Source organism: Schistocerca piceifrons, chromosome 2 (genome assembly GCF_021461385.2).
Source record: "Schistocerca piceifrons isolate TAMUIC-IGC-003096 chromosome 2, iqSchPice1.1, whole genome shotgun sequence".
NCBI lineage: Eukaryota > Metazoa > Arthropoda > Insecta > Orthoptera > Acrididae > Schistocerca > Schistocerca piceifrons.
Window position 1 is genome coordinate 291,765,363 of NC_060139.1, and position 23,230 is coordinate 291,788,592.

The following is a 23,230-nucleotide window of genomic DNA, read 5'->3' on the forward strand; positions in this document are numbered from 1 at the left end:
AAGTTAAGTATCCGTGGACATATTTTCAAAATCGTAAATTCTGTCGAAAATTTTCTTCTTAAAAATATGTCGTTTCTCAAAGAATATTTGAAAACAATGACCTATTTGAATAGGAAAAAATCACACTGCATGTAATTGAAATATATTATTTATGAGATGTTATTAAAACGTAACTCCGCTGTTTCTCAGAACAAGCAGCTTGTCCCTTAACGTTGTTTACGGCCGAGGTCTTCATAACCACAAACCATCTGACGAACAGGGTGTGCAGCAGTCTGCGACTGTTTGTTGATGACGCTGCAGTGTACTCGAAAATGTCGTCGTTTAGTGAGTGGAGGGAGGCTGTCGGCAGCTCATGGTCTGCCAGATAACGTGACTGCCTCTAGATCAGGGGTCCCGGAGTGTTTGTGTCAGAGTGATAAGTGGAAGTGAAGAGCCTCTGATCCATAAAACGGGTTCTGTTGTGCTCATAAGTGCTCCGTGTACTTTCCCGTGTGTGGCAACAAAAAGAGTACGAATATCAAACACCATTCGTCAACCACCACGAAAACTAGTGTATAAAATTTTGTTTTTTCTAATTTTTGGTGTCATGTAAAAATCTTTAGTGAAACAGGATTTATTATTCTTAATTATTTTTCAATTTGTTTAAATTTATATGTTTCAATTTGTCGTCTGAAAAACAAAAGTGCAAAAGCCAAATACTCGTATTAGAGACAAGCAATGCAGATCAATTTTTCCCCTTTGTACCAAAAAACTTAAAAATAATGTCTCCATTCAAAAAAATAAAATGTGCTATATCTCCCTCTTTCTCTCACTCCAAATCTGCATTAACTCTCCCCTCCCACGTCTCTCTCTCTCTCTCTCTCTCTCTCTCTCTCTCTCTCTCTCACACACACACACACACACACACACACACACACACAAACGCACGTGCACACACAAACAGATCATAGATATCTCAAAAGTTACGCTGGAAAGTTGGAAATAACATCCGATCTTAGGCAATAACATCCAACAGTCGGCAACACAAACCAAAACATTGCATCGAAACAAGTGTTCAGTTCCTGTTGCTGTGAAATGTGGAAAACAAAAACCCCAAGTGGCAATTATAAGAAGAGGAATAGCACCAAAAATGGAACAGAAACATGACATGTAGAAAATCGTTCACGAAACCTGTGAGTAGAATTTAAAATACGTCATAGAAAAAACCAGAACTGTTTATAACGTATAGGTGCACTGCCCCAAAATGTAAATAGTAAAAATATGTGCATATTTCAGGCCACTGAAGATGCCTTGCAGATAATAAAGGCGAATCGCGTATGGCACTAAAATTGTATTTCATTCAGTTTTAGTTGATCCATGTAGTTAGACGGTCCAAAAGTAAAAATTATCAATATACCGTAATAATTCGAATACAATATTCGTGGTGTGCTTCCTGACACAGTTGTGTCGATTAAACATCTAGGCATAACTTTGCAAAGCTCTGTGAAGTGAAATGAGCAAGTAAGGAAGGTAGTAAGAAAGACGAACGGTCGACTTCAGTTTTGTGGGAAGAATTTTACGGATGTGTAGCTCATCTATAAACCAGACTGCATATAGAACACTAGTGCGGTCCATTCTTGAGTACTGCCCGAGTGTTTGGCACCACCACCAGGCTGCAGTTAAAACAAGATCAGTAAGCAATTGGGCCGCTAGGCTCGATCAATACGGTAGTATTACGGAGATGCTTCATGAACTCAAAGGGGAAACCCTGGAGGCAAGACGGCGTACTTTCTGCGAAACAATGTAGTGAAGGTTTACATAAACAGCATCTGGGGCTGACTGCAGAACGATTCTATTGCCGCCACCGTACATTTCACATAAGGGCCGCGAGGACAAAGTAAGAGAAAGTAGTGCTCGTATGGTGGCATATAGACGGTCGTTTTTCCGTCGCTCCAGCGTTTTCCTTGCAACTTGTGGTTACTTGTGAAGTATGTAAGTAGATTGTCCTAAATAAAAATCTTCAACTGGTTGTATAACTTCACTGTTACTTTGTAATGTGTTGTTTTCGATTTGTTGGATGACCTGAATCAGCATTCTACAATAGTTTGGTCTTATTATAATCGATAGTCAGACCAGCCCTAGAATTTACTCTATCAAATCGTTCCATGCGTTGTTGAAGTGCGGCAGTACTAGAGGCGGACTGTACTGTGTCATCTGCAAGACGAAGGTGGCTTATAGTACGCTCCATCAACATGAACTTGTTCTTAGTTTCACAGTTTTGGGATCTGTGCCGGCCGTTGTGGCCGAGCGGTTCTAGGGGCTTCAGTCCGGAACGCGCTGCTACCACGGTCGCAGATTCGAATCCTGCCTCGGGCATGGATGTGTGTGATGTCCTTAGGTTTGTTAGGTTTAAGTAGTTCTAAGTCTAGGGGACTGATGACCTCAGATGTTAAGTCCCATAGCGCACAGAGCCATTTGAACCATTTTTTTTGGGGGGGGGGGGGGATCTGTACTCTTCTTACATGTCCGTTGACAATGGTTGTGACGATACGGAATCACTATGCCTAACTCCTCTTTGTTCTAAACTTCTCTTTCTCCTGATGAAGTCTAATGGAAGCATTGCCCTCAGTTTATTTCCAGCTTTCTATCAAGTCGTTGTTTTCAACTGTCATGGAAGTCCTCCTGTTCTTTATATGAGACTTGGGGTGTAACAACAGATAGGGACAATCGGCGAGCAACAGAGTTACCGAATTTAAAACACGGTACGTGATGTATTGTATTCACGTTAGTTGTTGGTAGTTCCACAATAAACTGAGAAATGGCAGCTATGTGTGTCACTTAATTTTCTAATTTTCACTATTCGCATGTATATATTGTTCAGATTCTAACATAGGATGCCGCGTTTTTGAAGGGCTGCCGATACAGATTTTGTTGATGCTGCGCCAATAACTTCTTCGAAGAGTATAAATCCCAGAACTCTTTTGTTCTATAAGATCGTTTTCCACTTGCGAGTCGTCTGCTAGGCTGTATTCATTTTTAAAGCAAACTCTTTGTTTTGTTTGATAAAAAACCCAATGTTTTCTGTATGCAGTTACAGATAATTTTAGAGCACATTTCGTACCGCAAGGCTAGGAGGCTGATAAACAAGCCACAAAGGAACTACAAACCTATGCCACCTATGTCTTTTGTTTTGAAGTAGAGGTGAAACATCTCGCACAAGGATAAATTAAACAAGTTCTGAGAGATGTGGCGCGTACAGACATATACAAACCGTCATTTTTACTTCGTTGAATACGCGGATTTGGGGAAAGATCTCGACAGCAATCGGTCGCGGTTTATTTAAGGGAACCATCACGCAAGTAATCTGAGGAAACGACGCGGAACGTAAATGATCATCGCTTATAGCCGTCCCTCCTCGACACGAGAGTACAGCGTCTCTACTAGCAGTCGCTACCTCACCATTACCGTCTGTCCTTCCCTGTGTTGTCCATCCTGACGAGCATCTCGTCCCGTTGCGAGGCCCAGTGCCGTGTACAATCCAACACGCAAGTCGCCGTCTAGACAGTGGGGAGTCTAGAGCGTCGGGCTAATGACAGGATGCCTCCCTCCAGCCCTCCCACTGGCCGGGTGTACGGCCTGGATGCGTTCATTTGGACCACCCACGTGGCGACCTCGCGGACTGCCGTCTCAAGAGGCACGCGACGGTCCCTTTCGCAATGGGTGTCGTGTCATTACAACACACGCACACTGCCTGCTGCCCTGCAACCGTCCTGTCGGGCCTTGTGGTCAAAGACTACATTACTCGGCGAATACCCATGTTAGGAACTCTGCCTGCCCACATACACCTCCTCCCCCTTTTATTCTCCATAGTTTACCAGAACTGTCCCTGATAACACGCTCCCCCCGCCCCCCTCCAAATCCCTGGCATAACATTTAGAAATAATGAAGATGCATCATAGAATAAACCACTCTTACCCTGTAACTAATAGCTCAGGACGCCCAAAAGAGGCCCACCTCTGTCCCAAAGAGGAGGAGGAATGAAAAGTGAAAAAATAAAAATAAAAAAAGGAAAACTCTGAGGGAAGAAAAATCCACTTGAAATGGCTGTGTATCTGTAACACCACATGACAAATGTCTCGTATAATTTTATTAGATTATTTACTTGTTTAAAGGTAACAAAAGTGATCGTCATGTTCTTCAGAATAATTCTTGTAAAAGCACGTCAAAATTGTTGTACATTCATGAGTCAAAACATTATGACCACCTACTTAATAGCTTGTTTGTCCGTCTTTGGAACGAAATACATAATTTATTCTGCGTACCAGGGATCAGAAAGTTTGTTAGTAGGTTTAAATTGCTCTGAGTACAATGGGACTTAACATCTGAGGTCATCAGTCCCCTAGAACTTAGAACTACTTAAACCTAACTAACCTAAGGACATCACACACATTCATGCCTGAGGCAGGATTCGAACCTGCGACCGTAGCGGTCGCACGGTTCCAGACTGAAGCGCCTAGAACCGCTCGGCCGCTTCGGCCGGCGCAGGGAATCTCTCCCTTAGCATAATACGGATCCCACCAGTCTGTGCCTGCGGCGTGCATGTTTCAAACCGGTGTTCACCTCGATGACGGAGTTTATGGAGCCGACTATCGACCTAGTGTAACACACACGTGCTTCACCCGAAGATCCGACGCGTTTCCATTGATCGACGGTCGAATCCCGGTGATCCCGTGCCCACTGCAATCGTAACTGACGATGTAATTGTACCAACATGTGAACACGTAGGGGTGCTCTGCTGCGGAGCTCCTTGTTCAACAACGTACGATGAACGGTGTGCCCTGAAAAGCTTGTGCGCACACCAGCACTGTGCTCTTTCGGCAGAGATGCCACAGATCACCATCTATCCTACTTTACAGAGCAGACAAGCCTCCGAACCCCACGTTCTGTGAAGAACGTCCAACCAATCAGTGCCTAGTGGTACTTTCAGAGGCCTTCCACCTCTTTCCCTAGATGCTCACGACAGTAGCACGTGAAAATTCGACCAGCTTCGCCGTTTTCGAGATACCCATTCACAGACTCTGCGTAATCAGTGGTCAGAACGTTTTGGCTTATCAGAGTCTATAATATGTTTCTTTCTGGCATTGTTCCTCGAAATCTTATTAAATTTTCTTTACGAGTGGTCGACGCAGGCCCCGAAGGAAGGTTAATATCTAATGCCTCGTCGAGATCGAGTTCGTTAGCGGAGGAGCACAAGCTTCAAATGGACAAGGATTGCGGAGAAAACTTAAAAACTATTTGAGACATACTGTACCCAAGTCGCACGCCTAAATCAGTCCTCTTCTTCAACGGTATGTTTCCAACATGGCCTATTTATGAATCTGCATTAAACTGACTAATGATGGATAAAAGCTGGCATGTTTTTCAGCCAAAGTGTTTCGCATGTTTCCTGATTAGCTATACCGAATACTTCCTTATAACGTACAATATTGCCCGTGCATGCGAAGATAATTCAGTCTAAATGCGCTGCATGAGATACAAAGCCCCAGTCATCTATGAAACATAATTTTAATCATTCTGCCAGGAATATAATTGTTTCAGTCTCGTCTGTACAGCTCAACTGGAAAGAGGCAGCGCATTGCAAGTTCCGGTCACGAATCTCGGTCCGGCACACAGTTTTAATCTGTCACAACAGCATACGTTCCTATACACAGTCAAATATTCATTATGGGTCCCTGCGAGATTCATCGGTATGAGGATCCATACAAAATGTTACGTTTTAGGAGTGAATATGTTGTTGTTGTGGTCTTCAGTCCAGAGACTGGTTTGATCCAGCTCTCGATGGTACTCTATCCTGTGCAAGCTTCTTCATCTGCAACTACCTACTGCACCCTACATACTTCTGAATCTGCTTAGTGTATTCATCGCTTGGTCCCCCTCTATGATTTTTACCCTCCACGTTGCCCTCCAATACTAAATTGGTGATCCCTTGATGCTTCAGAACGTATCCTACCAACCAATCCCTTCTTCTATCAAGTTGTGCCACAAATTCCACTTCTCCCCAATTCTATTCAGTACCTCCTCATTAGTTACATGATCTACCTATCTAATCTTCAGCATTCTTCCGTAGCACCACATTTTGAAAGCTTCTATTCCCTTCTTGTCTAGACTATTTATCGTCCATGTTTCACGTCCACACAGGGCTACACTCCATACAAATACTTTTGCCATAGCTAGTCTATATTTCATATCCTCTCTACTTCGACCATCATCAGTTATTTTGTTCCCCAAATAACAAAACTCATTTACTAATTTAGCCGGCCGCAATGGCCGAGCGGTTCTAGGCGCTTCAGTCTGCAACCGCGCGACCGCTACGGTCGCAGGTTCCAATCCTGCCTCGGGCATGGATGTGTGTGTTGTCCTTAGGTTAGTTAGGTTTAAGTAGTTCTAAGTTCTAGGGGACTGATGACCTCAGATGTTAAGTCCCATAGTGCTCAGAGCCATTTGAACCATTTTTTTTTACTAATTTAAGTGTCTCTTTCCTAACCTAATTCCCTCAGCATCACCTGATTTAATTCGACTACATTCCATTATCCTCGTTTTGATTTTGTTGATGTTCATCTTATATCCTCCTTTCAAGACACTGTCCATTCCGTTCCGTTCCAGGTCCTTTGCTGTCTCTGACGGAATCACAATGTCGTCCGCAACCCTCAAGGTTTTTATTTCTTCCCATGGATTTTAATTCCTACTCCAAATTTCTCTTTTGTTTCTCTTACTGCCTGCGCAGTATACAGATGAAGAACACCGGGGACAGGCTACAGACCCGTCTCACTGCCTTTTCAGTCACTGCTTCATGCCCTTTGACTTTCGTAACTGCAATCTGGTTTATGTACAAATTGTAAATAGCCTTTCGCCCCTGTATTTTACCCTTGACAGCTTCAGAATTTGAAAGAGAGTATTCCAGTCAACATTGTCAAAAGCTTTCTTTAAGTCTACAAATGCTAGAAACGTAGGTTTGCCTTTCTTTAATTTATCTTCTAAGATAAGTCGTAGGGTCAGTATTGCCTCACGTGTTCCAACATTTCTACGGAATCCAAACTTATCTTGCCCGAGGTCGGCTTCCACCAGCTTTTCCATTCGTCTGTAAAGAATTCGTGTTAGTATTTTGCGGCCGTGACGTATTAAACTGATAATTTGGTAATTTTCACACCTGCCAACATCTGCTTTCTTTGGGATTGGAAATATTATATTCTTCTTGAAGTTTGAGGGTATTTCGCTTGTATCATACATCTTGCTCACCAGATAGTAGAGTTTTGTCATGGCTGGCTCTCCGGAGGCAGTAGTTCTAATGGAATGTCTACTCCCGGGGCCGTGTTTCGACTTAGGTCTTTCGGTGCTCTTTCAAACTCTTCAAACAGTATCATGTCTCCCATTTTATCTTCATCTACGTCCTACGTGAACATAGGGAATGTTATGTTGCACGCCAAGCTTGTAGTAAAGCACATTCTTGGGTTCTTAATGTGTCCAGAAATATTTGTATTTAACAAACTTAAAGAAAATGCTCTCCAAACATAGATTCTTGTGTCAGCGTTTTATGTAGAAGTATCACATTTTAACATAGTGTAAACCGTTGACTGTGGACAAAAAAATGGTGCAAATGGCTCTAAGCACTATGGAACTTAACATCTGAGGTCATCAGTCCCATAGACTTAGAACTACTTAAACCTAACTAACCTAAGGACATCACACACTTCCATGCCCGAGGCAGGATTCGAACCTGCGACCGTAGCAATCACGTGGTTCCGGGCTGAAACGCCTCGAACCGCTCGACAACAGCGGCCGGCCTGACTCTGGGCAGCGAGATTTTTTTTGGCTACAGGATAGTTTCTCGTGAACGTATCTGCTGGATCGTCTGCCGCATGAAATTACCGCTCGCGGCAGTGTAACTTCGAGTAATCGCAGTAAATGCGGTGTGATTGTGGGAAGGACATTCTCAGCTACTGTGAATCAAAAAACTGTCTTCTGCATTTGCTACATACCGTCAGCTCGCCGGCCCTCTCATCCCCCTCGAGATTCGCTGAAGGCGCGCACACTACAAATTCATGGCAGGAGGTTACGCTTGTGGAAGCTACGTGACGGCGCTGCTCAATCTCGCGGCGTGCGGCTGCTGACATTTCGCTGCGCCCGCAGCTTGCTGTACCAGTTCTACATCTCGGCTTACATCCTGTGCGTGAGGAGAATGTCCCAGCAAGTCGCTGTGCAGCGGGGAAATCGCGCAGGACGCGTGGGGATGGCAAGGGCTGTTAACTGCCGCCGCGCGAGGCCTAACCAGTGGGCTGGCCCTTAGCTGGTGTACGAAGCCACAGTCTTACTACGCAGTCATTTTTCATGACCCAGAGTTGCGTTAGTTCGCAAAACATTATCTGCGTTAGAAGGGGTTACTTCTAAATCTCGCTGACGACGTACTGTCCTTTCTGATTAATTCTCAAAAAAAAAAAAAAAAAAAAAAATGTTCAGATGGCTCTAAGCACTATTAAACTTAACATCTGAGGTCATCAGTCCCCTAGAACTAGAACTGCTTGAAACTAACTAACCTATGGACATGACACACCTCCCTGCCCGAGGCAGCATTCGAACCTGCGACCGTAGCAGCAGCGCGGATCCGGACTGAAGCGCCTCGAACCGCTCGCCTACAGCGGCCGGCAATTAATTCTCATCAATAGTGCACAGCGAAAACAAATGATAACAATCTGTGCCACTGGCTATCATTGGTTGGATTAAAAGATCCTTTTAATCTGCATTCACCACTGCTGCTCAGTTTTCGATGCGTAGCCATTTTCACGTGGATGTCTTTCCAGTGGGAACTACTGAGGGCCAATTTTTAATCTGTTTCCCATATTCTTCTCGTACAGATCGTTGTCATGTACCATTTCAGAAAGATAATTTTCCTCATTAATGGTACCGTACGTAATTTTATTTACCACAGAAATACACTAATTTCTAGACCTACTGCAATAGTTATCGTGGCCGGCCGAAGTGGCCGTGCGGTTAAAGGCGCTGCAGTCTGGAACCGCAAGACCGCTACGGTCGCAGGTTCGAATCCTGCCTCGGGCATGGATGTTTGTGATGTCCTTAGGTTAGTTAGGTTTAACTAGTTCTAAGTTCTAGGGGACTAATGACCTCAGCAGTTGAGTCCCATGGTGCTCAGAGCCATTTGAACCATAGTTATCGTAAATATCAGCCCTTGCCGTCTTCGGATGATACTCTTCTGAAAGTCTATGTATGACTTCACTCAAATCTCTCACCGTCAGATGCACCGCCTATAAGATAAACTGCTGGCTGTATCGCCTGTAGACCAAAGGACAACAAATCAAAACAAAAGGTAAACTGGCAGCGAGCAGCTGTCCAGGCGTGGGGATCAGGGCGACGTGCACTTCGACAGCGTCAAGCTCGGTAGACTTCCCGCCCGCCGACGCACGCGGAATGCGACGCGCTTTTCAGCCGCTGTTAGGGAAGCCTTCCGTGAGGCGCAGATGTGTCCAGACACGCTGAAAGCGCCGCCCAGCTGCGTAACCGGCGGGAGCCGCCCACGCTGGCCGCGGCACAATTACGGAAGACCGGACTGCCTTGGGCGGCCGCTCCCTGCGGTATAAACAACGACCGCCTCCTCTCTCCACCTGCCAGCACACTGCTTCGACGGAACCTTCTGCTGTCTCCGACAGCCGCATTCAGCGGCTGGGCAAAATGATACACAGCACTGGCCACTGGCCAGTTCCACACCGTCATGTATCCTGCGTCAGTCACTGTACAGTGCATACGGGAGGGTACTTCGTACTGGTACTAGCCACGTCGACTCGCGTGGAGGAAATATTAACTGTGTGTGTGAGTGTGTGTCCTCACGCTTCGCTCCCCAATCTATCTTATAACGCACTATCGTGACACTTGCGCAGGGTCACATAGTTTTCCTCGAATATCGATTTCCTGCAAACGGGTCTTTTTTATAACGACGTCGCTTCTCATTCATTTACCCTATATCCGCTATATTTGTCTTGTCAGAAACTGTAACTCTATTGATATGTAAGTTAATTCTCATTTATCGTCCAGTCTCAATTGCACATTTTTAATTAAATTACGCCTCTGGATCACTCAGGATCATCTACAGATCTAATTAGTTGCGTCAGCAACACGTATTGTCTACTAAGAACCACAGTACTCTGATATGTGGTTCTGAGTCGACAAGACGTATTCCTGACGCAACTGTTGTCAACAGCATCCCGAGACTTCTTGGACCCGTCTCCACACATCGCCTTTGGAGTACGGTCTGAAGATGGTCCGCCTTTGGACAGACACTGGTCACCAATAAATGTGACTTACGTAATCTAAAATATTTTTCTGATCGCTGTTCTCCCAAAATGTTTACCAAATTACTTGATATAACAGATGACATAACAATTCGTCAGCGAGCTGCGACCTAATAGCTGCAGAGGGGCAGACAATTCAAAGTAATGGAAATTAGGGGGAAGATTTAAGAGACGCCAGCTGAAACAATGATGGGTGAACGCGTGGCAGCGTGAGTGTGCAACCAGTGTTAAAGGCCTCAGAGTTTATTCCTTTTCTCCCGGCATTTGGGTGCCGTTGAAAGCGCTACGTAAACCCCAGACGAGGCATGATGCACGTTTTAATAGGACGCCGCCCCTGCCCAATGCACCATCGTCTAATGCACCTCGGTCAGTGAATAAAATGTAGCTGTAGGGGACCACAAACACTTGATCATGTATTTCAACACTGCACTGTACAATCGCGGACCCGACAAATAAATTTCACACACGACGACATCTGCGAATCCATAAGAGACGCAGACAAGTGGCAATCTGAACAGATGCGCCGACACATCACCATGTACAGCTTTGCAGCTGTCCTCATCAAGGCGAGTAAACTGCTCGTTTCTGGGGATGGTCTTTCCTATATATCGTCCTGTTTCGGTTGTAGCGTGACAACATACGTCAGTGTGTGTGCTTGTGTGTGTGTGTGTGTGTGTGTGTGTGTGTGTGTGTGTGTGTGTGTGTGTGTGTTTGGTGCTTATAGGCACTCAACGCAGAGGTTATCAGCGACCTTACACACATTAACAGAAACAAGTGTGAATAAAATTACTAAAAAGTTATCATACATGCTAAGACAACGGGCAAGAACAAAAGACGCTATACAGGAGACTAAAACACAAGTAAAACGACAAAGATGCTAAAATTTGGACACAGGAAAATGTCACTGGCTGATCACTTACGTAAAATATTGGTGAGCCAGTCACCGTGTTGACACAATAAAATCACCTCCTTAAAATCTTGGAAAAAATATTGGGCAGTTCACAAAATTTTAAAATTCTAATCAAAGTCGGTTGAACGTTACCTGAAATACGGGGCAGAACATACGTCACTTTCCTGAATGTCATTGGGGAGTTCAAAGTCTAGGTGCCTGTGGAGTGAAGGCTGTAACGAAAACAGATGCCTCTGCTACTCTAGAAAGTGACTGGCTGGCGTTTGCAGATCGGCAGATTGTACGCTCCTACAGCAGGACGTCGAAGCCACACGGCGGCTGTTGGCCCGCTGTTAATTCTGCTGGAACAGGGTCTCGTGTGGCCGCTACACTACACAGCTGGCGAGAACTAGCGCTCAGTCGGACAGGGGTCGCTCGCAGCCTAGCCGTGCTCCAATTACGTTCAGCAAAGACACTTAGTTTCTCACGTGCCAGCCGAGACACGACTGTGTGTCGCGAACACCGTCCCCAGAAACCAGCAGTTCCGTCGCCCTGGAGACGACCGCTGCACAGATGGTTGAAGCGTCTGTTTCGATAGTGATTTTAGTTCCAAAATGACGCGGCCTAATGCCCAGAGTGATTTTATTGAAATGGATTTTTTTTTCAAATGCTAAGTAGCAGTTGAGTGAGCATTTATGTTTGAATAAGTAAATTCTCTGCTAAGCAGTAACGGAATAATCTGACAATACGAGCAAAATGGTAGGCTGCTTTCCTGAACTGTTGTTAAAATCGACTTTGTATCACAAGACATTCATTTGCCGAGTGACCTAAATACTCTTTGTAAGTGCTCTATTTACTGATGACACGCTGTGTAATTAAATTACTTGTGTAACCTCCAATTCGTGTCTGCCAAAAATACCTTGTGATCTTAGAAATATATATACCTGCGGGCTTAAAATTCGTTTTCCTTGTCATGTAGATATTTTGTTTGTATTCAATAAGGGAATATTTTGTGTTCTGAATGTTTACACCAATTCTAATTTCGATTTTTGTTTCAGGTCACATACAACTTCTGCAACTATCACCCTATCACTCGCCAACAGTATCCTGTGCAGGTAGGAACCGATACAATGATAAGTCTTTTTGGCCGGCCGAAGTGGCCGTGCGGTTCTAGGCGCTGCAGTCTGGAACCGCGAGACCGCTACCGTCGCAGGTTCGAATCCTCCCTCGGGCAAGGATGTGTGTGATGTCCTTAGGTTAGTTAGGTTTAAGTAGTTTTAAGACTAGGGGACTAATGACCTCAGAAATTGAGTCCCATAGTGCTCAGAACCGCTATATTTTTTTCCATAAGCACAGAATATTTGCAAAGAATGTAAGAAACATTGATTGGAAAGCATGTCTGGATTTGTAATAGTTAATGTAATAACAGTTTTTATGTTCGACTTGTAGAAATGTATCGTGTTCGATAACACTGGAAATACAAAAGGCATGCGGTGCACACTTCATATTGAACAAGATAGGTGTAAGACGAGTCGCATCCAGACGCAGTACAGACTCAGCAAGTGCGTGGACGACATTCCAGAGACTCTTGAAATGCGCGCTTTCAGCAGCTGCTGCCTAGTCCTGCTCCGTGTCGTTCACTCATCCTTGCGACCAACAGGTTCTCTCTGTGAAACTGACGGCCATGTCGAATATTTTTAGCACAGTGAACACAGTAAGCTCGACAACAATAGGGATATTGCAGTACGGACGTGAGTTCGTTGTTACTCCAAGTGAAGTACTGACAATCAGACGTCCCACTCAAAACAATGGGAAGCCCCGTGACAAATCATTTGCATGCACGGTGGGACCTCTCGGGAATTGTTTTTGGAGCCATAATATTACATGTTTACAGATATTCTCAAATACAGATGAAAACACTTTATGTGTGTGCTTAAGACCCTTGTCGCATATATTCCCAGTGAAATAAAGATCGTATCCCGTTACTTGATTAGTTTTAAATTGAAGATCCTTTCAACGTAAGAAATAATGAGGGGCTAGCAGCAGGCCATTGTGGAATATAACTAAATAAACTTTTGTGTTCTGTAAATGTGTCTGTTTATTCCATGCATCTATCCAGTTTCGGCCTTTAGGTCGTTCCCAGTTACCCAACGGTCCTAACAGCAAGCATAAATAAAAACATTTACAGACCAGGGTCGGAAATGTCTTGATTCAAACATTTCAATGAGGCTTCGGAACGAGGTGTAAAGAATTCTAACTTACGACGTCGCAACCAATAAGTTACATGAAGGGAATACTCTAGGCATAGTGTGTGCCCTTCTCAACATACCTCGCTATTTTATTTATTACTACTACATTACAATTGCCTCATTATATTCTGCATTTATAGCTGCTCGCTAAATAAATATGTGGACAACATGAAATTTCCCGGTCTTGCATATCTACTACTGCGACTGTTGTAAAGTTTGCAGAGCCACTACTGCTATGCTGTTGAGTGTAATTTTCCTGTGCGATCAAGCATGGCCGGTGCTCATTCATAAGCAGCATTACCCATGTTAGTCACAATCTATTATAGAACGAAAAACCAGTGCAAAGTTGCAAATTTTACTTTCTGTTCACTCTATGACTAGTTTCGAGCCGAGACCCATAAGTCATCGAGTGAATAAAAAGTAAAATTTGCAACTTTGGACTGGTTTCTCGTTCTACTGATTAACAGAAGTTGCTCACCCAAGCTACTCCAGCATGCTGGAAGTTCGTACAATCTACTGTAATAATTTATTATATCTGGCTTTGTACTGTATATGGCCAACGGCCTTGCCGCAGTGGTAACACCGGTTCCCGTCGGATCACCGAAGCTAAGTGCTGTCGGGCTGGGCTAGCACTTGGATGGGTGAGCATCCGGTCTGTCGAGCGCTGTTGGCAAACGGGGCGCACTCAGCCCTTGTGAGGCAAACTGAGGAGCTACTTGACTGAGAAGTAGCGGGTCCGGTCTCGTAAACTGACATACGGCCGGGAGAGCGGAGTGCTGACCACAAGCCCCTCCATATCTGCATCCAGTGACGCTTGTGGTCTGAGGATAACACGGCGGTCGGTCGGTACCGTTGGGCCTTCATGGACTGTTCGGGCGGAATTTAATTTAGTTTCTGGCTTCGTATATGCAGGGCCCATTCGTATTAATGCGATCACCGCCTATGCTCGACGTCAACGCTCGGTAACCACTGACAAACAGCAAGTGGCAGCATTAGCAGTGGACGATATGTAAAGTGTGTCGTGCGGACGAGGGTATCAGTACTGTCGTTGTCGTAATGTGGTAACGGAGCGATTTATTTGACTTCCAAAGGGCATGCTCATTGGCTTTCGGCACAAGGGCGGAAGCATTACCGAAACGGCTAAGTTTGTAAACTGATCGCTTGCCGCTGTGGTTAAAGTGTACCGTGCATGGCAAAGTGGATCTATGTAAAAACGGCGCCGAGGCGACTGTGATGCACCATGGGTCATAGACGACAGGGGTGAGCCGGCCGAAGTGGCCGTGCGGTTAAAGGCGCTGCAGTCTGGAACCGCAAGACCGCTACGGTCGCAGGTTCGAATCCTGCCTCGGGCATGGATGTTTGTGATGTCCTTAGGTTAGTTAGGTTTAACTAGTTCTAAGTTCTAGGGGACTAATGACCTCAGCAGTTGAGTCCCATAGTGCTCAGAGCCATTTGAACCATTTGACAGGGGTGAAAGACGCCTGCGAAGATGTGTACGGGGGAACAGACGTGCAACTGTTGGGAAATTGACAGGCCAGATAAACCGAAATACAGTATCTCCTCCGCAGTGTCTCCTCAACGACCGTTCAGCGAACGTCGCTACTTACGGGCCTCGGCAGCAGGCGCGTGGTTGAAGCACCCCTGTCGACTGCTGTTCATCGGCGACGAAAGCTGGAATTTGCACGCCAGTACCGTAACTGGACGTCCACTGAGTGGCGATAGGTGGTCTTTCGGGAAAATTACGTTTTATGCTTCATCGAGCATTTCACCACTGGCTGGTACGGCGTGAGACGTCTGAAAGCAAGGATCCTGCGACAATCGCCGCAAGGGTCCAGGCCGGAGAACGAAGTGTGATGGTCTGGGGAATGTTTTAGTGGCATTGCCCGGGTGATATCGCCAATCTGGAAGACACAGTGGATAAACACAAGTACGCTTCTATACTTGTGGACCATTTCTGCCGCTACATGCAGTTTGTTTTTCTTCGGTACGATGGCATCTGCCGGCAGGACACTGCAACGTGTACCTCGCAGTATAAGTGCGTGGTTCGAAGACCAGCAGGATGAGTCTACCGTACTTCCCTGGCCACCAAACTCCCCGGATTAAAACCCAGTCGAGAATCTGTGGGACCACTTCGACTGGGCTATTCGGTTTGGGGATCCTCAACCAAGAAATCTAGCACAGCTGGCCACCGCACTGGAGTCGTCATGGCTCCACATTCCTGTCGGTACCTCACCTCCACGTCTGGCAGCGATGCGCGCTGCGTAATGGGGTCGTTCAGTCTTTTGACAGGTAGTCACATTAATGTGACTGGACAATGTGTATTACCAGTTATTATGCACTATATTACAACGAACGCTGTTACTGCTCCCAATTCTTCTACTAAGTGAACGACGACGACGACGACGACGACCGCCGCCACCACCACCTCCAACACCACTACCACCATTACTACTACTACATTTACTTGCATAGTTGTATGATAAAACTCCTGTTGGTAATATTTATATTACGATTACAATTTTTACTATTATCATTTATTACATAGTTGATGCATGTTATTTCTAGGAGCCTAATATATTGATGGACAAAGAATTTTACAATCTTGGTATTATTTTTTCCAAGACACCTTACTTTCGGGATGACACACACTGATTTATGATTGTTCCGTTCGTCATCGCGTCTTCTACCAGACAGTGCATCGCATCAAGTTTGCTTCATGTTTCATATGCCGTCGAATCATCAACTGATTTCCTACCTGGCTGGTCCCGGCGGAGGTTCGAGTCCTCCCTCGGGCATGGGTGTGTGTGTTTGTCCTTAGGATAGTTTAGGTTAAGTAGTGTGTACGCTTAGGGACTGATGACCTTAGCAGTTAAGTCCCACAAGATTTCACGCACACACACACACGTTTCCTACCTTTGAGGTTCAGTAGGATGAAGTGTGTGAGTTCCGACCATTTATCTTGGTTATTACGTTACTGGTCCACTGGGCGTGAAGTTATAGAGATGTTTTGTCGTGGAAATGTTGCCTTCCAGAGCCCTTCCAGTGCTCTCAAGCAGCAAAGATTTCCATATGACGTGACCCCGTCCGTCCAGTTCGCTCCGAGAAGGAAGATTAAGGTTTAAAGCTCCTTCAAGGAGCGGTTGTTTTCAAGGGAAACATTCCGGAATTTATCTAGAGCAGTTTAGGGAAATCACACAAATTTAAAATATAATTACACGATTGGGATTTGAAATACCGTTATTCCGAATGGAGTCCAGTGAAGGGCGTGCACAACGAGGGTCAACGCAGGCCAGGTGCCTCCCTGCCCCCACTCCCCCAAGCTAAAAAAGTTTTGGAAAGTGAAATCGCATCATACTTCATCAGATAGACAGATTGTGAGTTAACGAGCATTTCGCTCTCATTTAAATATATGGCTGAAAGAGTCAGCGTTCAGGAATTGTGAAACGGACCCTGTCGTCCAGGACCGGATGTCACAAAAGGCGCAGATTCACCACGAGACGGGGAAACTCACAGGTGTCTATTGTCTATTGAGGCTTAAGCGCTGTAGTGTGCGAGTGACACAGACAAGAACCTACGGTATAGGGAAACCCACGTTCTAACTACTAATGGGCAAACATTTACTTTAGGTGGATTTGATGTTTGACCTGCGGTAGATGTTTGCTCTTAGTTGTTAGGAGATGGACTTGACGTCTTGCTACTGCTAGATTTCAGGCACACCTGAGGGTGGGGCTATGACCCCGAAATTTTTGTAGTGCATAGCGACTTACATAGTGCAAGACTTCGGTCAATAAAGTATTTTACAACTCTGGAGGATTCGTTTAGCACGAACATGTTGCAGAACATTTACGGATGCCCCACAAATAAAAATTTAGACTTCGTTGTGGACGTTGTTACCTCTCCCCCTCCTTCCTTCTTCCATCTGTTGTCCACATTAAACAATGTCCAGTCCAAGTAATTAATTGGGAAGAGCGAAGATTACAACAAACTTTCAAGTTTACTTAGCTTGTCATGTTGGGATGACTCCAGTTGTTCTTGTCTAGGGGTGTGATTCTTCAAGCTGAAAACCTAACATCAGATCCTCACGGTTGGTTTCAACTAAATAAACTGGAAGATTGTTGTTGCAGCATTTTCTACGTAAATATACTTTCCACTGATTTCCTCACATTTTAGTATATCGTACAACAATATTTTGATTTTTGACATTAACATAGCCGAAATTACATTGTCCGCACCTATTATACAAAAATACGTGCGGTCACGTCAGATGCAAGCTTACGACTCCCACACTGTGCGGAAATAACCATATTCAAAAGTGTTTACAATTTTTCTTACATTATTAATTTCGGTTATTATTTCATAAGTGAATCCAGAAATAAACATAGTAAACACTATAGGATTGCATAATTAATAATAGAAGTTTTAAGTGTGCCAATAATTCGTAAATTATAATGTTTCTAAAACAATAATTTCAACTGTACGTTCAGAGCTAGTGCTTCTCGATTGTAACATCGAAACTAAAATATTTTATAAAGTAATTCTTTTCATAAATTTTAGTTTGAAATATAACATACTGTGTATAAAATTATGTAAAAGTTTTCAGAAAAGCAACTGAGATAATACTGACCTGTCTAAAATTCGAAAAATAATACTGGTGTCGATAACTACTGTTGAGGAAAAGTAATGCTAGAGGAGGATGGCCAGTTACAACGTGACGTTAAACACTAACCTCTTGTTCCTACTCTCCTCGCTGATATTGACACGAAGTAACCCTCGCCGTGCACAGTACAGTAGCTTGCTGAGTAGACGTAGATCGTGGTAGAAATTGGGCTCGGGGAACGAAATGTGGAGGTGGGAGGTAATGAAACATGCTGGAAGCTAAAATGATTTTATTTATCACGGATCTGTACAGAATTCTGCAAGTAGTTTGCGGCGTATACGGAGTGCTGGTCCGCTACGGCGCGCGTCTGTCGGAACAGCAGGGGCGCAGCGCCACCTGCCAAGTGCGCGCCAGCCGCCAGCCGCTGGGTAGTCGCCGGCTTGCTACCTGCTGTGCTGTGACGGGGCGAGTGTCGGCGACCTCGCCAGGCCGGGCACGGCACGGCCCATCCCATTCGCAGCGCATTCCTCCGCGGCCGGCGTTGCGACGCCTCACAGCTCGCGAAACGCAGCCGCGTCTGTCTACGCCCGGCCTCTACACTTTCGAGATACAATTTTCTATACTACTGGCCATTAAAATTGGTACACCAAGAAGAAATGCAGATGATAAACGGGTATTCATTGGACAAATATATTATACTAGAACTGACATGTGATTACATTTTCAAGCAATTTGGGTGCATAGATCCTGAGAAAGCAGTACCCAGAACAACCACCTCTGGCCGTAATAATGGCCTTGATACGCCTGGGCATTGAGTCAAACAGAACTTGGATGGCGCGTACAGGTACAGCTGCCAATGCAGCTTCAACACGATGCCACAGTTCATCAAGAGTGGTGACTGACGTATTGTGACGAGCCAGTTGCTCGGCCACCATTGACCACACGTTTTCAATTGGTGAGAGATCTGGAGAATGTGCTGGCCAGGGCAGCAGTCGAACATTTTCTGTATCTAGAAAGGCCCGTACAGGACCTGCAACATGCGGTCGTGTATTATTCTGATGAAATGTAGGGTTTCGCAGGGATCGAATGAAGGGTAGAGCCACGGGTCGTAACACATTTGAAATGTAACGTCCACTGTTCAAAGTGCTGTTAGTGCGAACAAGAGGTGACCGAGACGTGTGACCAGTGGCACCCCGTACCATCACGCCGGGTGATACGCCAGTATAGCGATGACAAATACACGCTTCCCATGTGCGTTCACCGCAATGACGCCAAACACGGATGCGACCATCGTGATGCTGTAAACAGAACCTGTATTCATCCGAAAAAAATGATGTTTTGCGATTCGTGCACCCAGGTTCGTCGTCGAGTACACCACCGCCGGCGCTCCTGTCTGTGATGCAGCTTCAAGGGTAACCGCAGCCATGGTCTCCGAGCTGATAGTCAATGCTGCTGCAAACGTCGTCGAACTGTTCGTGTAGATGGTTGTTCTCTTGCAAACGTCCCCATCTGTTGACTCAGGGATCGAGACGTGGCTGCACTATCCGTTACAGCCATGCAGATAAGATGCCTGTCATCTCGACTGCTAGTGATACGAGACCGTTGGGATCCAGCACGGCGTTCCGTATTACCTCCTGAACCCACAGATTCCATATTCTGCTAACAGTCACTGGATCTCGACCAACGCGAGCAGCATTGTCGCGATACGATAAACCGCAATCGCGATAGGCTACAATCCGACCTTTATCAAAGTCGTAAATGTGATGGTATGCATTTCTCCTCCTTACACGAGGCATCACAACAACGTTCACCAGGCAACGCCGGTCAACTGCCGTTTGTGTATGAAAAACCGGTTAGAAACTTTCCTCATGTCAGCACATTGTAGGTGTCGCCACCGGCGCCAACCTTGTGTGAATGGTCTGAAAAGCTAATCATTTGCATATCACAGCATCTTCTTCCTGTCGGTTAAATTTCGCGTCTGTAGCACGTTATCTTCGTGGTGTAGCAATTTTAATGGCCAGTAGTGTATATTCCCTATATTGCTGTAGTACGAGGGGACGGAAGAAACAGAAATCCATAAAATGTCAATTAAAACTGCAGAAATTGCAAAAGGGTAGGAAATTAAGGCGAAAGGGTCTTCGACAAGTGCCAACGGCCTTGGCGCAGTGGTAACACCGGTTCCCGTTAGATCACGGAACTTAAGAGGTCCCGGGCTCGGCTAGCACTTGGATGGATGACCGTGTGGGTCTGGTAAGTGCTGTTGGCAAATCGAGTGCACTCAGCCCTTGTGGGGCCAGTTGAGGAGCTGCTTGACTGATAACCACCGGTTCCGGTCACGAAAGCTGACAACGGCCGGGAAGCAGCTGTGCTGACTACATGCCCCACCAATATCCGCATCCATTGACACCTATGCATGATAAAAAAGCACGAATATGTTCGCATGCTCTAATGCTTGGGAACAGTTGTATAGATGCTGAGTAACACTGAATGAAAAGTTGAGTACCAGTTGCCCCATTCTGAGTCTTTTAAATTAACGGGTACATACTCACATTTTTAGTGCCCCGATAGTAGCATTTCCCCGCTGTTATAAAAATGCATCAATTGAAGCAGGCGACAGGAAACACTGACGTATAAAAAATCAGACTCACAGGAGCTGCAAAATGGCTAAGTAGGAATGGCTGGAGGACAAATGCAAGAATTCAGACACATATTTCACTAGGGGACAGATAGATACATACCGCCTACAGGAAAATTAAAGACGACTTTGGAGAAAAGAGATGCAGCTGTATGAATACCAAGATATCAGATGGAAAACCTAAGTAAAGAAGGGAAAGCTGAAAGTTGGAAGGAGTATGTAGAGGCTCTATACAAGGACGACGTACTTCAGGGCAGTATTATGGAAATGGAAGAGGACGTAGATGAAGATGAGATGGGAGATATGATATTGCGTGAAGAATTTGACAGCACTGAAGGACCTATGTCGAAACAAGGCCCCGGCAGTAGGCAACATTGCATCAGAGCTACCGATAGCCTTGGGAGAGCCAGTCAAGACAAAAGTCTTCCATGTAATGGGCAAGATGTATGAAACAGGTGATACACCCGCAAACTTCAAGAAGAATTTATTATCCAATTCCAAAGAAAGCAGTCGTTGATGGATGTGCAAATTACCCTACTATCCGTTTAATAAGGCGCAGCAAATACTAAAACGAATTCTTCACAGATGAATAGAAACACCAGTAGAAGCTGACCTCTGGGAAGATCAGTTTGTATTCCGTAGATATGTTGGAATACGTGAGGCAATACTGGCCTTACGACTTATCTTAGAAGATAGGTTAAGGAAAGGCAAACCTATTTTTCTAGCATTTGTAGACTTAGAGAAAGCTTTTGACAATATTGACTGGAATACTCTCCTTCAAATATAGGGAGCGAAAGGCTATGTGCAATTTGTACACAAACCAGATTGCAGTTATAAGAGTGAAGGGGCATGAAAGAGAAGCAATGGTTCAGAAGGGATTGAGATAGTACTGTAGGTTATGCCCGATGTTATTCAGTCTGTATATTGAGCAAGTAATAAAGGAAACCAAAGAAAAATTTGGACTAGTAATCAAAATTCAGGGAGAATAAATGAAACTTTTGAAGTTAACGATGATACTGTAATTGTATCAGGGAGAGCAAAAGACTTGGAATAGCGGTTGAACGGAATACACAGTGCCTTGAAAGGATGATACGACTATGTTATCAAAAGTATCCGAACACCTGGCTGAAAATGACTTACAGGATCGTTGCGGCCTCCATCGGTAATGCTGGAATTCAATATGGTGTTGGCCCACCCTTAGCCTTGATAACAACTTCCACTCTCGCAGGCATACGTTCAGTTCGGTGCTGGAAGGTTTCTTGGGGAACGTGAGCCCATTCTTCACAGAGTGCTGCACTGAGGAGAGGCATCGATGTCGGTCGATGAGACCTGACACGAAGTCTGCGTACCAAAACATCCCAAAGGTGTTCAATAGGATTCAGGTCAGGAATCTGTGCAGGTCAGTCCATTACAGGGATGTTGCTGTCGTGTAATCATTCCGCCACAGGCGGTGTATTATGAACAGGTGCTCGATCGTGTTGAAAGATGCAATCGCCATCCCAGAATTTCTCTTCAATAGTGGGAAGCAAGAAGGTGCTTAAAATATCAATGTAGGCCTGTGCTGTAATAGTGTACGCAGAACAACAAGGGGTGCAATCCCCCTCCATGAAAAACACGATCACACCGCTTCCGAATTTTACTGCTGGCTCTACACACTCTGGCAGGTGACATTCACCGGGCATTCACCATACCCACACCCTCATGGGATCGCCACATCGTGTACCGTGATTCGGCACTCCACATAATGTCTTTCCACTGTTCAATCGTCCAATGTTTAGGCTCCTTACCCCAAGCGAGGCGTCGTTTGGCGTTTACCGGCTTGATGTGTGACTTGTGAGAAGCCGCTAGACCATGAAACCCAAGTTTTCTCGCCTCCCGCCTAACTGTCATAGTACTTGCAATGGATCCTGACGCAGTTTGGAATTCCTGTGTGATGGTCTGGATAGATGTCTGCCTTTTACACATTGCGACTCTCTTCAACTGTCGGCCGTCTCTGTTATTCAACAGACGAGGTCGGTCAGTACGCATTTGTGCTGTACGTGTCCCTTCACGTTTCCACTTCACTATCACATCGGAAACAGTGGACCTAGGGATGTTTAGGAGTGTGGAAATCTCGCGTACAGACTTACGACACAAGTGACACCGAATCACTTGACCACGTTCGAAGTCCGTGAGTTCCGCGGAGTGCCCTATTCTGCTCTCTCACGATGCCTAACGACTACTGAGGTCGCTGATATTGAGTACCTGGCAGTAGGTGGCAGCACAATGCACCTAATATGAAAAACGTATGTTTTTGGTGGTGTGCGGGTACTTTTGATCACATAGTCTAAGGTGAACATCAATTAAAAGAAAACGAGGATAATGGAATATAGTCGAATTAAATCACATGATGCTGAGATAATGAGATTACGAAAGAGACAATTCAAGTAGTAAATAAGTTTTGTTGTTTGGGGAGGAAAATAACTGATGATGTTCGAAGTAGAGAGAATATAAAATGTAGACTGGCAGTGGCAAGAGAAGCTT

At 45.1% G+C, this 23,230-nt stretch overlaps 1 long non-coding RNA gene across 1 annotated transcript in view; it reads left to right on the forward strand.

The window, feature by feature from the left end:
• Positions 1 to 23,230, forward strand: part of LOC124777087 — a 502,342-nt gene that overhangs the window by 131,764 nt on the left and 347,348 nt on the right. The window contains exon 2 of the long non-coding RNA XR_007015682.1: positions 12,285 to 12,341. This is a non-coding gene — a long non-coding RNA (uncharacterized LOC124777087). The remainder of the gene's footprint in view (positions 1 to 12,284; positions 12,342 to 23,230) is intronic.